We start from the raw sequence: 13,058 nt of genomic DNA, 5'->3' as shown, positions 1-13,058 counted from the left end.
TCCGGGGAGCTCACCCCCAGGAGCATACTGTAGCTAAGGTGCCCACTAAATGTGACCTCTAGTCTCGAGGTAAGGTGCACATTTTCCCATTCCCAGAGATAGGGGCGCCCCGGTTTCCAGGAGGTCTTAGTCAGTGGACGGCTTTAGCTTTAGTATGCCTCACAGCGCTCAAGACTCTCACGTGGGCACTTCTTTCCAAGGAAGTACACTGCGTACCCAAAGCCTTCTGAGCACAAGCAAGGGATACACAGCTCTGGGCACATCCCTCCCTATGCAGTTGGAAGGGCCGGGAACTAAGGTGTTCTCTGAGGCGAGCGTTCCACAGCTTTGAAACAGCCTCAGGAATGCGGTTCTTGGCAGGGTTTCGTTCCCTGCGGGTCTGCCACGTTGAGGAAAACTAAGCGGCCCTGAAAGAAACCACCGGGGCTCCAATTCGGTTTGGGGACTCCTGCTCGACGTCTCTCTAGGTGATGCGGAAACTGGACTTTAGGTCCAGCCCGAAGTAATGCAGAGAGTAACCCCGAGCATTGCTAGGCATTGGGAACATCCAAAGTCACCCAGGTAGGCCTGCTGAGGGCAGTTCGGGGTTTGTGCCGTTCACCACATGCAGCACACACTGCATCCAAAAGTTTCATCGCAGAAGGCCGAACTGTGTTCCAAGGGTCTCCCTTGGATTGTCAGAGAAGATAGGTGTATGTGCTGGGTGATCCAGTTGGTAATTGAGAAGCCTGGCAGAGGGCAGTCTTTTCCCCATTTGAAAGGTCGATAGTGGCGGCCTCAAGGCTGACTGAAAGACACTGCCCTTACCCGTCTTCTAGTCACCTCCAGAAGTGCCTCAGTGAAGACAGTGAGTTTTCTCCTACGAATCCAGGTGGTCCCCAGTGCCTTGCTGGGAGCTCATCCCACGCTTGCCCTAGCTAAAGTGTGAAGTCAAAGTGACCCCTAGCCTCAAGGGAAGCGCGAGCGCTTCCTATCAGCCAAGTTGGGTGGGCAGCCACCTCCATGAACCCTGACTCCATAGAGTGCTTTAACTCCTCTGCGGCTTTGCGTAGGCCTAAGAGAGTCGCGTGTGAATTCCTTCTGAGGGAGAGCATGTGCGCTGGGAGTCCCCGTTTTGTTTTCCGAGCCACACAACACAGGACAGACTGCTGGGGTCAGCTCTTGCTACGCAGAGCGAAGGGCAGTGAACTGCTTCTCGCTTGCAGAGCTTGATGTCTACAGCTGTAAGGCAGCCCCGGGACAAAGTTTTGGCCAGTATTACATTCAGCGTGGCTCTCCCTCTGTGGAGGCCCTCCGAACGGCACTGAGAGAATCCCTGAGCCTAAAGTGCATCCTGGCAACCCTTAACCTGTCATCTCACTATTGTGACGCAAGGTACACTGCAGGTGCAGCCTGACAGAAAGTACAGAAAAGCCGGTACGACTCTGAGGCATTTGGACGAGGCAAGGTCCCCTCGGCCTGACTAAGTCATTAAGCGGGTGCTGCTCCTCGTGGCACGCAGAACACCCCCCGTCCAATGAAGTGGGATCCTAGAAAGGCCCAGTGTTGCTGAAAGTCTCCAGGTGTCAGTCAGCGAGTGCTGGCAAATGCGTCGTGGGCTCAAGTTGGCACTGGGAGAATGTGGGAGAAGCCCGACTTTCCCCCTTTGGAAAGCCACTTCGTTGCAGCTTCCAAGCCGCCTGCTACTATTCACTCCACAGATTCCTCTGAGGAGCAGTGAGTTTTTCCAAAAGAAACCAGGTGCTTGCGATTCCTTCCGGGGAGCTCACCCCCAGGAGCATACTGTAGCTAAGGTGCCCACTAAATGTGACCTCTAGTCTCGAGGTAAGGTGCACATTTTCCCATTCCCAGAGATAGGGGCGCCCCGGTTTCCAGGAGGTCTTAGTCAGTGGACGGCTTTAGCTTTAGTATGCCTCACAGCGCTCAAGACTCTCACGTGGGCACTTCTTTCCAAGGAAGTACACTGCGTACCCAAAGCCTTCTGAGCACAAGCAAGGGATACACAGCTCTGGGCACATCCCTCCCTATGCAGTTGGAAGGGCCGGGAACTAAGGTGTTCTCTGAGGCGAGCGTTCCACAGCTTTGAAACAGCCTCAGGAATGCGGTTCTTGGCAGGGTTTCATTCCCTGCGGGTCTGCCACGTTGAGGAAAACTAAGCGGCCCTGAAAGAAACCACCGGGGCTCCAATTCGGTTTGGGGACTCCTGCTCGACGTCTCTCTAGGTGATGCGGAAACTGGACTTTAGGTCCAGCCCGAAGTAATGCAGAGAGTAACCCCGAGCATTGCTAGGCATTGGGAACATCCAAAGTCACCCAGGTAGGCCTGCTGAGGGCAGTTCGGGGTTTGTGCCGTTCACCACATGCAGCACACACTGCATCCAAAAGTTTCATCGCAGAAGGCCGAACTGTGTTCCAAGGGTCTCCCTTGGATTGTCAGAGAAGATAGGTGTATGTGCTGGGTGATCAAGTTGGTAATTGAGAAGCCTGGCAGAGGGCAGTCTTTTCCCCATTTGAAAGGTCGATAGTGGCGGCCTCAAGGCTGACTGAAAGACACTGCCCTTACCCGTCTTCTAGTCACCTCCAGAAGTGCCTCAGTGAAGACAGTGAGTTTTCTCCTACGAATCCAGGTGGTCCCCAGTGCCTTGCTGGGAGCTCATCCCACGCTTGCCCTAGCTAAAGTGTGAAGTCAAAGTGACCCCTAGCCTCAAGGGAAGCGCGAGCGCTTCCTATCAGCCAAGTTGGGTGGGCAGCCACCTCCATGAACCCTGACTCCATAGAGTGCTTTAACTCCTCTGCGGCTTTGCGTAGGCCTAAGAGAGTCGCGTGTGAATTCCTTCTGAGGGAGAGCATGTGCGCTGGGAGTCCCCGTTTTGTTTTCCGAGCCACACAACACAGGACAGACTGCTGGGGTCAGCTCTTGCTACGCAGAGCGAAGGGCAGTGAACTGCTTCTCGCTTGCAGAGCTTGATGTCTACAGCTGTAAGGCAGCCCCGGGACAAAGTTTTGGCCAGTATTACATTCAGCGTGGCTCTCCCTCTGTGGAGGCCCTCCGAACGGCACTGAGAGAATCCCTGAGCCTAAAGTGCATCCTGGCAACCCTTAACCTGTCATCTCACTATTGTGACGCAAGGTACACTGCAGGTGCAGCCTGACAGAAAGTACAGAAACGCCGGTACGACTCTGAGGCATTTGGACGAGGCAAGGTCCCCTCGGCCTGACTAAGTCATTAAGCGGGTGCTGCTCCTCGTGGCACGCAGAACACCCCCCGTCCAAAGAAGTGGGATCCTAGAAAGGCCCAGTGTTGCTGAAAGTCTCCAGGTGTCAGTCAGAGAGTGCTGGCAAATGCGTCGTGGGCTCAAGTTGGCACTGGGAGAATGTGGGAGAAGCCCGACTTTCCCCCTTTGGAAAGCCACTTCGTTGCAGCTTCCAAGCCGCCTGCTACTATTCACTCCACAGATTCCTCTGAGGAGCAGTGAGATTTTCCAAAAGAAACCAGGTGCTTGCGATTCCTTCCGGGGAGCTCACCCCCAGGAGCATACTGTAGCTAAGGTGCCCACTAAATGTGACCTCTAGTCTCGAGGTAAGGTGCACATTTTCCCATTCCCAGAGATAGGGGCGCCCCGGTTTCCAGGAGGTCTTAGTCAGTGGACGGCTTTAGCTTTAGTATGCCTCACAGCGCTCAAGACTCTCACGTGGGCACTTCTTTCCAAGGAAGTGCACTGCGTACCCAAAGCCTTCTGAGCACAATCAAGGGATACACAGCTCTGGGCACATCCCTCCCTATGCAGTTGGAAGGGCCGGGAACTAAGGTGTTCTCTGAGGCGAGCGTTCCACAGCTTTGAAACAGCCTCAGGCACGCGGTTCTTGGCAGGGTTTCGTTCCCTGCGGGTCTGCCACGTTGAGGAAAGCTAAGCGGCCCTGAAAGAAACCACCGGGGCTCCAATTCGGTTTGGGGACTCCTGCTCGACGTCTCTCTAAGTGATGCGGAAACTGGACTTTAGGTCCAGCCCGAAGTAATGAAGAGAGTAACCCCGAGCATTGCTAGGCATTGGGAACATCCAAAGTCACCCAGGTAGGCCTGCTGAGGGCAGTTCGGGGTTTGTGCCGTTCACCACATGCAGCACACACTGCATCCAAAAGTTTCATCGCAGAAGGCCGAACTGTGTTCCAAGGGTCTCCCTTGGATGGTCAGAGAAGATAGGTGTATGTGCTGGGTGATCCAGTTGGTAATTGAGAAGCCTGGCAGAAGGCAGTCTTTTCCCCATTTGAAAGGTCGATAGTGGCGGCCTCAAGGCTGACTGAAAGACACTGCCCTTACCCGTCTTCTAGTCACCTCCAGGATTGCCTCAGTGAAGACAGTGAGTTTTCTCCTACGAATCCAGGTGGTCTCCAGTGCCTTGCTGGGAGCTCATCCCACGCTTGCCCTAGCTAAAGTGTGAAGTCAAAGTGACCCCTAGCCTCAAGGGAAGCGCGAGCGCTTCCTATCAGCCAAGTTGGGTGGGCAGCCACCTCCATGAACCCTGACTCCATAGAGTGCTTTAACTCCTCTGCGGCTTTGCGTAGGCCTAAGAGAGTCGCGTGTGAATTCCTTCTGAGGGAGAGCATGTGCGCTGGGAGTCCCCGTTTTGTTTTCCGAGCCACACAACACAGGACAGACTGCTGGGGTCAGCTCTTGTTACGCAGAGCGAAGGGCAGTGAACTGCTTCTCGCTTGCTGAGCTTGATGTCTACAGCTGTAAGGCAGCCCCGGGACAAAGTTTTGGCCAGTATTACATTCAGCGTGGCTCTCCCTCTGTGGAGGCCCTCCGAACGGCACTGAAAGAATCCCTGAGCCTAAAGTGCATCCTGGCAACTCTTAACCTGTCATCTCACTATTGTGACGCAAGGTACACTGCAGGTGCAGCCTGACAGAAAGTACAGAAAAGCCGGTACGACTCTGAGGCATTTGGACGATGCAAGGTCCCCTCGGCCTGACTAAGTCATTAAGCGGGTGCTGCTCCTCGTGGCACGCAAAACACCACCCGTCCAACGAAGTGGGATCCTAGAAAGGCCCAGTGTTGCTGAAAGTCTCCAGGTGTCAGTCAGAGAGTGCTGGCAAATGCGTCGTGGGCTCAAGTTGGCACTGGGAGAATGTGGGAGAAGCCCGACTTTCCCCCTTTGGAAAGCCACTTCGTTGCAGCTTCCAAGCCGCCTGCTACTATTCACTCCACAGATTCCTCTGAGGAGCAGTGAGTTTTTCCAAAAGAAACCAGGTGCTTGCGATTCCTTCCGGGGAGCTCACCCCCAGGAGCATACTGTAGCTAAGGTGCCCACTAAATGTGACCTCTAGTCTCGAGGTAAGGTGCACATTTTCCCATTCCCAGAGATAGGGGCGCCCCGGTTTCCAGGAGGTCTTAGTCAGTGGACAGCTTTAGCTTTAGTATGCCTCACAGCGCTCAAGACTCTCACGTGGGCACTTCTTTCCAAGGAAGTGCACTGCGTACCCAAAGCCTTCTGAGCACAAGCAAGGGATACACAGCTCTGGGCACATCCCTCCATATGCAGTTGGAAGGGCCGGGAACTAAGGTGTTCTCTGAGGCGAGCGTTCCACAGCTTTGAAACAGCCTCAAGAACGCGGTTCTTGGCAGGGTTTCGTTCCCTGCGGGTCTGCCACGTTGAGGAAAGCTAAGCGGCCCTAAAAGAAACCACCGGGGCTCCAATTCGGTTTTAAGACTCCTGCTTGACGTCTCTCTAAGTGATGCGGAAACTGGACTTTAGGTCCAGCCCGAAGTAATGCAGAGAGTAACCCCGAGCATTGCTAGGCATTGGGAACATCCAAAGTCACCCAGGTAGGCCTGCTGAGGGCAGTTCGGGGTTTGTGCCGTTCACCACATGCAGCACACACTGCATCCAAAAGTTTCATCGCAGAAGGCCGAACTGTGTTCCAAGGGTCTCCCTTGGATTGTCAGAGAAGATAGGTGTATGTGCTGGGTGATCCAGTTGGTAATTGAGAAGCCTGGCAGAAGGCAGTCTTTTCCCCATTTGAAAGGTCGATAGTGGCGGCCTCAAGGCTGACTGAAAGACACTGCCCTTACCCGTCTTCTAGTCACCTCCAGGAGTGCCTCAGTGAAGACAGTGAGTTTTCTCCTACGAATCCAGGTGGTCTCCAGTGCCTTGCTGGGAGCTCATCCCACGCTTGCCCTAGCTAAAGTGTGAAGTCAAAGTGACCCCTAGCCTCAAGGGAAGCGCGAGCGCTTCCTATCAGCCAAGTTGGGTGGGCAGCCACCTCCATGAACCCTGACTCCATAGAGTGCTTTAACTCCTCTGCGGCTTTGCGTAGGCCTAAGAGAGTCGCGTGTGAATTCCTTCTGAGGGAGAGCATGTGCGCTGGGAGTCCCCGTTTTGTTTTCCGAGCCACACAACACAGGACAGACTGCTGGGGTCAGCTCCTGCTACGCAGAGCGAAGGGCAGTGAACTGCTTCTCGCTTGCAGAGCTTGATGTCTATAGCTGTAAGGCAGCCCCGGGACAAAGTTTTGGCCAGTATTACATTCAGCGTGGCTCTCCCTCTGTGGAGGCCCTCCGAACGGCACTGAGAGAATCCCTGAGCCTAAAGTGCATCCTGGCAACTCTTAACCTGTCATCTCACTATTGTGACGCAAGGTACACTGCAGGTGCAGCCTGACAGAAAGTACAGAAAAGCCGGTACGACTCTGAGGCATTTGGACGATGCAAGGTCCCCTCGGCCTGACTAAGTCATTAAGCGGGTTCTGCTCCTCGTGGCATGCAAAACACACCCCGTCCAAAGAAGTGGGATCCTAGAAAGGCCCAGTGTTCCTGAAAGTCTCCAGGTGTCAGTCAGAGAGTGCTGGCAAATGCGTCATGGGCTCAAGTTGGCACTGGGAGAATGTGGGAGAAGCCCGACTTTCCCCCTTTAGAAAGCCACTTCGTTGCAGCTTCCAAGCCACCTGCTACTATTCACTCCACAGATTCCTCTGAGGAGCAGTGAGTTTTTCCAAAAGAAACCAGGTGCTTGCGATTCCTTCCGGGGAGCTCACCCCCAGGAGCATACTGTAGCTAAGGTGCCCACTAAATGTGACCTCTAGTCTCGAGGTAAGGTGCACATTTTCCCATTCCCAGAGATAGGGGCGCCCCGGTTTCCAGGAGGTCTTAGTCAGTGGACGGCTTTAGCTTTAGTATGCCTCACAGCGCTCAAGACTCTCACGTGGGCACTTCTTTCCAAGGAAGTGCACTGCGTACCCAAAGCCTTCTGAGCACAATCAAGGGATACACAGCTCAGGGCACATCCCTCCCTATGCAGTTGGAAGGGCCGGGAACTAAGGTGTTCTCTGAGGCGAGCGTTCCACAGCTTTGAAACAGCCCCAGGAACGTGGTTCTTGGCAGGGTTTCGTTCCCTGCGGGTCTGCCACGTTGAGGAAAACTAAGCGGCCATGAAAGAAACCACCGGGGCTCCAATTCGGTTTGGGGACTCCTGCTCGACGTCTCTCTAAGTGATGCGGAAACTGGACTTTAGGTCCAGCCCGAAGTAATGCAGAGAGTAACCCCGAGCATTGCTAGGCATTGGGAACATCCAAAGTCACCCAGGTAGGCCTGCTGAGGGCAGTTCGGGGTTTGTGCCGTTCACCACATGCAGCACACACTGCATCCAAAAGTTTCATCGCAGAAGGCCGAACTGTGTTCCAAGGGTCTCCCTTGGATTGTCAGAGAAGATAGGTGTATGTGCTGGGTGATCCAGTTGGTAATTGAGAAGCCTGGCAGAAGGCAGTCTTTTCCCCATTTGAAAGGTCGATAGTGGCGGCCTCAAGGCTGACTGAAAGACACTGCCCTTACCCGTCTTCTAGTCACCTCCAGGAGTGCCTCAGTGAAGACAGTGAGTTTTCTCCTACGAATCCAGGTGGTCTCCAGTGCCTTGCTGGGAGCTCATCCCACGCTTGCCCTAGCTAAAGTGTGAAGTCAAAGTGACCCCTAGCCTCAAGGGAAGCGCGAGCGCTTCCTATCAGCCAAGTTGGGTGGGCAGCCACCTCCATGAACCCTGACTCCATAGAGTGCTTTAACTCCTCTGCGGCTTTGCGTAGGCCTAAGAGAGTCGCGTGTGAATTCCTTCTGAGGGAGAGCATGTGCGCTGGGAGTCCCCGTTTTGTTTTCCGAGCCACACAACACAGGACAGACTGCTGGGGTCAGCTCTTGCTACGCAGAGCGAAGGGCAGTGAACTGCTTCTCGCTTGCAGAGCTTGATGTCTACAGCTGTAAGGCAGCCCCGGGACAAAGTTTTGGCCAGTATTACATTCAGCGTGGCTCTCCCTCTGTGGAGGCCCTCCGAACGGCACTGAGAGAATCCCTGAGCCTAAAGTGCATCCTGGCAACTCTTAACCTGTCATCTCACTATTGTGACGCAAGGTACACTGCAGGTGCAGCCTGACAGAAAGTACAGAAAAGCCGGTACGACTCTGAGGCATTTGGACGATGCAAGGTCCCCTCGGCCTGACTAAGTCATTAAGCTGGTGCTGCTCCTCGTGGCACGCAAAACACCCCCCGTCCAACGAAGTGGGATCCTAGAAAGGCCCAGTGTTGCTGAAAGTCTCCAGGTGTCAGTCAGAGAGTGCTGGCAAATGCGTCGTGGGCTCAAGTTGGCACTGGGAGAATGTGGGAGAAGCCCGACTTTCCCCCTTTGGAAAGCCACTTCGTTGCAGCTTCCAAGCCGCCTGCTACTATTCACTCCACAGATTCCTCTGAGGAGCGGTGAGTTTTTCCAAAAGAAACCAGGTGCTTGCGATTCCTTCCGGGGAGCTCACCCCCAGGAGCATACTGTAGCTAAGGTGCCCACTAAATGTGACCTCTAGTCTCGAGGTAAGGTGCACATTTTCCCATTCCCAGAGATAGGGGTGCCCCGGTTTCCAGGAGGTCTTAGTCAGTGGACGGCTTTAGCTTTAGTATGCCTCACAGCGCTCAAGACTCTCACGTGGGCACTTCTTTCCAAGGAAGTGCACTGCGTACCCAAAGCCTTCTGAGCACAATCAAGGGATACACAGCTCAGGGCACATCCCTCCCTATGCAGTTGGAAGGGCCGGGAACTAAGGTGTTCTCTGAGGCGAGCGTTCCACATCTTTGAAACAGCCCCAGGAACGTGGTTCTTGGCAGGGTTTCGTTCCCTGCGGGTCTGCCACGTTGAGGAAAACTAAGCGGCCCTGAAAGAAACCACCGGGGCTCCAATTCGGTTTGGGGACTCCTGCTCGACGTCTCTCTAAGTGATGCGGAAACTGGACTTTAGGTCCAGCCCGAAGTAATGCAGAGAGTAACCCCGAGCATTGCTAGGCATTGGGAACATCCAAAGTCACCCAGGTAGGCCTGCTGAGGGCAGTTCGGGGTTTGTGCCGTTCACCACATGCAGCACACACTGCATCCAAAAGTTTCATCGCAGAAGGCCGAACTGTGTTCCAAGGGTCTCCCTTGGATTGTCAGAGAAGATAGGTGTATGTGCTGGGTGATCCAGTTGGTAATTGAGAAGCCTGGCAGAAGGCAGTCTTTTCCCCATTTGAAAGGTCGATAGTGGCGGCCTCAAGGCTGACTGAAAGACACTGCCCTTACCCGTCTTCTAGTCACCTCCAGGAGTGCCTCAGTGAAGACAGTGAGTTTTCTCCTACGAATCCAGGTGGTCTCCAGTGCCTTGCTGGGAGCTCATCCCACGCTTGCCCTAGCTAAAGTGTGAAGTCAAAGTGACCCCTAGCCTCAAGGGAAGCGCGAGCGCTTCCTATCAGCCAAGTTGGGTGGGCAGCCACCTCCATGAACCCTGACTCCATAGAGTGCTTTAACTCCTCTGCGGCTTTGCGTAGGCCTAAGAGAGTCGCGTGTGAATTCCTTCTGAGGGAGAGCATGTGCGCTGGGAGTCCCCGTTTTGTTTTCCGAGCCACACAACACAGGACAGACTGCTGGGGTCAGCTCTTGCTACACAGAGCGAAGGGCAGTGAACTGCTTCTCGCTTGCAGAGCTTGATGTCTACAGCTGTAAGGCAGCCCCGGGACAAAGTTTTGGCCAGTATTACATTCAGCGTGGCTCTCCCTCTGTGGAGGCCCTCCGAACGGCACTGAGAGAATCCCTGAGCCTAAAGTGCATCCTGGCAACTCTTAACCTGTCATCTCACTATTGTGACGCAAGGTACACTGCAGGTGCAGCCTGACAGAAAGTACAGAAAAGCCGGTACGACTCTGAGGCATTTGGACGATGCAAGGTCCCCTCGGCCTGACTAAGTCATTAAGCTGGTGCTGCTCCTCGTGGCACGCAAAACACCCCCCGTCCAACGAAGTGGGATCCTAGAAAGGCCCAGTGTTGCTGAAAGTCTCCAGGTGTCAGTCAGAGAGTGCTGGCAAATGCGTCGTGGGCTCAAGTTGGCACTGGGAGAATGTGGGAGAAGCCCGACTTTCCCCCTTTGGAAAGCCACTTCGTTGCAGCTTCCAAGCCGCCTGCTACTATTCACTCCACAGATTCCTCTGAGGAGCGGTGTGTTTTTCCAAAAGAAACCAGGTGCTTGCGATTCCTTCCGGGGAGCTCACCCCCAGGAGCATACTGTAGCTAAGGTGCCCACTAAATGTGACCTCTAGTCTCGAGGTAAGGTGCACATTTTCCCATTCCCAGAGATAGGGGTGCCCCGGTTTCCAGGAGGTCTTAGTCAGTGGACGGCTTTAGCTTTAGTATGCCTCACAGCGCTCAAGACTCTCACGTGGGCACTTCTTTCCAAGGAAGTGCACTGCGTACCCAAAGCCTTCTGAGCACAATCAAGGGATACACAGCTCAGGGCACATCCCTCCCTATGCAGTTGGAAGGGCCGGGAACTAAGGTGTTCTCTGAGGCGAGCGTTCCACAGCTTTGAAACAGCCCCAGGAACGTGGTTCTTGGCAGGGTTTCGTTCCCTGCGGGTCTGCCACGTTGAGGAAAACTAAGCGGCCATGAAAGAAACCACCGGGGCTCCAATTCGGTTTGGGGACTCCTGCTCGACGTCTCTCTAAGTGATGCGGAAACTGGACTTTAGGTCCAGCCCGAAGTAATGCAGAGAGTAACCCCGAGCATTGCTAGGCATTGGGAACATCCAAAGTCACCCAGGTAGGCCTGCTGAGGGCAGTTCGGGGTTTGTGCCGTTCACCACATGCAGCACACACTGCATCCAAAAGTTTCATCGCAGAAGGCCGAACTGTGTTCCAAGGGTCTCCCTTGGATTGTCAGAGAAGATAGGTGTATGTGCTGGGTGATCCAGTTGGTAATTGAGAAGCCTGGCAGAAGGCAGTCTTTTCCCCATTTGAAAGGTCGATAGTGGCGGCCTCAAGGCTGACTGAAAGACACTGCCCTTACCCGTCTTCTAGTCACCTCCAGGAGTGCCTCAGTGAAGACAGTGAGTTTTCTCCTACGAATCCAGGTGGTCTCCAGTGCCTTGCTGGGAGCTCATCCCACGCTTGCCCTAGCTAAAGTGTGAAGTCAAAGTGACCCCTAGCCTCAAGGGAAGCGCGAGCGCTTCCTATCAGCCAAGTTGGGTGGGCAGCCACCTCCATGAACCCTGACTCCATAGAGTGCTTTAACTCCTCTGCGGCTTTGCGTAGGCCTAAGAGAGTCGCGTGTGAATTCCTTCTGAGGGAGAGCATGTGCGCTGGGAGTCCCCGTTTTGTTTTCCGAGCCACACAACACAGGACAGACTGCTGGGGTCAGCTCTTGCTACGCAGAGCGAAGGGCAGTGAACTGCTTCTCGCTTGCAGAGCTTGATGTCTACAGCTGTAAGGCAGCCCCGGGACAAAGTTTTGGCCAGTATTACATTCAGCGTGGCTCTCCCTCTGTGGAGGCCCTCCGAACGGCACTGAGAGAATCCCTGAGCCTAAAGTGCATCCTGGCAACTCTTAACCTGTCATCTCACTATTGTGACGCAAGGTACACTGCAGGTGCAGCCTGACAGAAAGTAGAGAAAAGCCGGTACGACTCTGAGGCATTTGGACGATGCAAGGTCCCCTCGGCCTGACTAAGTCATTAAGCGGGTGCTGCTCCTCGTGGCACGCAAAACACCCCCCGTCCAATGAAGTGGGATCCTAGAAAGGCCCAGTGTTGCTGAAAGTCTCCAGGTGTCAGTCAGAGAGTGCTGGCAAATGCGTCGTGGGCTCAAGTTGGCACTGGGAGAATGTGGGAGAAGCCCGACTTTCCCCCTTTGGAAAGCCACTTCGTTGCAGCTTCCAAGCCGCCTGCTACTATTCACTCCACAGATTCCTCTGAGGAGCGGTGAGTTTTTCCAAAAGAAACCAGGTGCTTGCGATTCCTTCCGGGGAGCTCACCCCCAGGAGCATACTGTAGCTAAGGTGCCCACTAAATGTGACCTCTAGTCTCGAGGTAAGGTGCACATTTTCCCATTCCCAGAGATAGGGGCGCCCCGGTTTCCAGGAGGTCTTAGTCAGTGCACGGCTTTAGCTTTAGTATGCCTCACAGCGCTCAAGACTCTCACGTGGGCACTTCTTTCCAAGGAAGTACACTGCGTACCCAAAGCCTTCTGAGCACAAGCAAGGGATACACAGCTCTGGGCACATCCCTCCCTATGCAGTTGGAATGGCCGGGAACTAAGGTGTTCTCTGAGGCGAGCGTTCCACAGCTTTGAAACAGCCTCAGGAACGTGGTTCTTGGCAGGGTTTCATTCCCTGCGGGTCTGCCACGTTGAGAAAAACTAAGCGGCCCTTAAAGAAACCACCGGGGCTCCAATTAGTTTGGGGACTCCTGCTCGACGTCTCTCTAAGTGATGCGGAAACTGGACTTTAGGTCCAGCCCGAAGTAATGCAGAGAGTAACCCCGAGCATTGCTAGGCATTGGGAACATCCAAAGTCACCCAGGTAGGCCTGCTGAGGGCAGTTCGGGGTTTGTGCCGTTCACCACATGCAGCACACACTGCATCCAAAAGTTTCATCGCAGAAGGCCGAACTGTGTTCCAAGGGTCTCCCTTGGATTGTCAGAGAAGATAGGTGTATGTGCTGGGTGATCCAGTTGGTAATTGAGAAGCCTGGCAGAAGGCAGTCTTTTCCCCATTTGAAAGGTCGATAGTGGCG

Source organism: Mesoplodon mirus (genome assembly GCF_964341445.2).
Source record: "Mesoplodon mirus genome assembly, chromosome: 4".
NCBI lineage: Eukaryota > Metazoa > Chordata > Mammalia > Artiodactyla > Ziphiidae > Mesoplodon > Mesoplodon mirus.
Note: the sequence above shows the minus strand (reverse complement) of the source record.